At 35.7% G+C, this 3,442-nt stretch overlaps 1 pseudogene; it reads right to left on the bottom strand.

Annotated features, from left to right (window-relative positions):
* Positions 1-209: 209 nt before the first annotated feature.
* Positions 210-1,493, bottom strand: LOC120128869 (annotated as a pseudogene).
* Positions 1,494-3,442: the final 1,949 nt, after the last annotated feature.

Raw genomic sequence — 3,442 nt, 5'->3', positions numbered from 1 at the left:
TGTTCTCATCCGGAGTACACATTACATCAGTAAGTTTTTGGTTACTGGTGAGGATTACTGCACAAATAACTCACTCAAGTAGCCTTTGGTAAATATTGCCAAAAAGAACTTTTTTTTTATTTCTTACGTTGTTCCAACTCTTCGTTCTTCTTAAATGTTGGAACGTACTTGTATTTAAAATCCAAGTAATAGTTTTTATCTTTCTTTGTCTATGTGTACAGTTGTCGTCTGCAAGGACAGCAAGATATATTCGGAGCCATTGATCCACACTTGAGGTGAAATATGGGAACATGGCAACTGCCTCACTTCTTCTTTGTCTTTATAATTGGCTAGGCAAATGCAGCACTCCTTTTCAAATTCACCCCAATAAAACAAAGAAAAGACCCATTAGCCTCCAAGATTAACCTAATTTTCTTTGAAACAATTCCTTCTGATGAAAAAAAAGCTAGAACTGAGCATAAAAATTATGGTAAATATATATGACTTTACCGGAGCTTCATTTGCCCGGCTTGTATAGCAGTCCGAATCATGATCGAGCTCTAAGCTGGAGTTGATTTCTTTGTATCTCCAACTAGGCAGCCTGGAGATCTGATCATCAGATGCTCCTCTGTCGATAGAACCCATGTGTCATGTTGTAACCTAGGAGGCTGCTGATAAGTGGTACACAACAACATAGGTAGGACAACGGAATGGGAAAGAGTAGCTCAGGCATTCCAACCTAACAATGAGATACAAAGTACGTGGAGATTCGGAGCTCGATGGAAGGATCGAAATCGAGAATCGAACACCCACATTTCCCATTACAAACATATGCAAAGAACAGCTCTAGTGAAGTCCGGTATCTATTCATCAAATGTGAGCTCCTGAGCGTACTATAATCTCCATTAATATACAAACAAGTTTAAAACTTTCCCTGATGCTTGGTTTGTCTCAAATTTTCTATTGATCAACTCATTATTTTGACAACATTAAACCTACATTAGTTATGAAACCATGAAGGACAACAGCAGATTGGATCAAGTGATAGAAGCTTACCTTGATTCTTCATTTGTTCTTTGTTGTTCGTCGGAAAGGCCAAAACGATCTGCTTGAGATAGGTGAAGATGATGATAACTCCCATAAAGAAGTAACAAACTAAGGAGACAACCAATATCATATCCAACAATCCATATTCTCATAGGCCAATAGCCTCTCTTCCTTTGAAATAGCCAAAGTGAATGAAATGATGCTTATTTGAAAACCAAAGCCAGAACTCCAGCATCATCCAAGTACTGGAATTAAAAGGGTTGGATCCAAGATCAGACCCTTGATCCATTTGGTAATGAAAACTCTTCTCAAGAAGTTAAACCACCTCGACCTAGATATCCTCATCGCGGTTTTTAACAAGATAGAAGATGGGTCACGAGGAAACCTATTACGTGTACCTAAGCAATCCTATGTTCTTCCCCAAGAGGATTTGATGAAAACGGAACTGGTGTGCTTGAATTACACATTGAATGGTTGAAAAGTATCTGGTATCATGATTCCAAATTTCTAACTCTCAAACAAAATTTACATGGTACCAACAATTAGATGCAATCCTTTAGAACAATGATATGAAACTGATGATCATCAATATATGATGATCCGCTAGTTCATAAAACAAATACCATAGGCTTGCATATCTGCAGGCACTAACCAAACTCTTAACCCCCAAATCAAGACTAATAAAAAACCCATCTCCAGATAGCAAAGCAACCGGTAAAACTAACAAAGGCCCCACTTTTATAAAGAATTCACCTCCCAAAAAAGCAAGCAACATATACAAAACTGAAAAACTCAGTGGGTATTGAAGGAGATATATAGAAGGGGGTACAAAGGGGAGATGAAAAGTAAAATCCATTGGGGAAAAAAATAACCTTTGCTTTGATTCCAAGTGAAAAGAAAGAGGCGAACCAGGAGGAAAAAAACCTTTGGCCTAACTTCCCTGAGGGTTATTGTCTTCTGTAAGCAAACCACTGCTTCTTCAACTGCAAATCTCTTCCTTGTCTCTTCTGTTTCCTTATAAAGGCAAAAGATATTTTGATTAATGTTTTTTCAACTTTGAGTCAATCTTAATTAAAAGCTTTAATTATTAAAGTGGTAAACATTTTATTTTCCATAATATATTCATGTAAATATTTTGAATCATGGGGGCTACAGTAGTTGAGAACAATTTTTTACCCTTTCTGGCGTGGCCACCAAATCCAACCAAGCCGTTCCCCCACGATATTGTTATGTTCAGCTGATAGGGATCATCCATTTGGTATTGGCACAAACGAGGTTCGTATTGTCCTGGTGCGTTTTTTTAGAGTAAAAACAATTTCAGTTCGAGTATGAATGATGAGCGGGATGAAACTAGAGGCCATTGGCTGTCCAAAGAACATTTATCGTTTAATTTGATATTTTTAGAATAAGATATATATATAAGAGAAAATAACCTCAGTGACTAAAAATGTCTTATAATATACGAATTTAATCAATTTTTTTTATATTTGCCAAAATGACCAACAAATTCACAACGCGATTTCAAATTCGCAACGCGAATTACAATTTCGCAACTCAGTTTCTAATTTCGCAACGCAAATATGTAAATCGTATTGCGATTTTCCAAATTCGCGTTGCGATTTTCCAAATTCGCAATCGCAACGCGAAAGTCAAATGTTTTTACGCGAAACACAATATTAATTTTGCAACACAAATGTAAATAGTATTATCGCAAACATCTTTAACCTAAAACCCTAAAGCACAACTCAGTCTCATCTCTATCTCTCACTCTCTACGGCGACATCCGTCCCCATCTCCGACGAAATCCGTCCCCATTTCCGACGAAATCCGTCTATCTCCATCTCTCAGATCAACCCTCACAACTATTCACGGTCAGAAATGAAAAATCAACCACCGAGAGTTAGTTTTTTTAATCTCTTATTTTTATTTTGAAATTTTTGTATTATTATTAGATTAACCATTTCACTGAGATTGCTAAATTCATTCGGTTGCTGCCAATATTGTTAAACTGTTTAGTCTTTAACCTTGTGAAGTTAGTATTTGTCTTTGTTTTGTCTTTTTGTTGAAGAAACCCTAAATCGCAACACCAAATTCGCAACGCGAAAATGAAAATCGCAACGCGAAACTAAAATCGCGTTGCGAATTTAAGTTTCAGAAACTTCTTTTATTCGCCAAATTGAAACTTGAATGAATTGTATTACTTCAACCAAAAAACAAAGACAAATACTGTAACATCCCAAAATACGGGTAAGTGACCAAAATTGTAAAATTTCAGAATATGGTGATTAAAGTGTAATAGTTTAATAGTTTAATGATTTGTTCAGAAATATTTCTTAAAAGTTTATAGTAATTATCCAAATTAAAGGGCAAAATGGTCATTAGACTTGAAAATTATTAATTAAATGATATATATATA

Source organism: Hibiscus syriacus, unplaced genomic scaffold, assembly GCF_006381635.1.
Source record: "Hibiscus syriacus cultivar Baekdansim isolate YM2019G1 unplaced genomic scaffold, ASM638163v2 tig00110482_pilon, whole genome shotgun sequence".
Lineage (NCBI taxonomy): Eukaryota > Viridiplantae > Streptophyta > Magnoliopsida > Malvales > Malvaceae > Hibiscus > Hibiscus syriacus.
The sequence above is the reverse complement of the archived record's forward strand: the minus strand, read 5'-3'. Positions and strand labels throughout refer to the sequence as shown.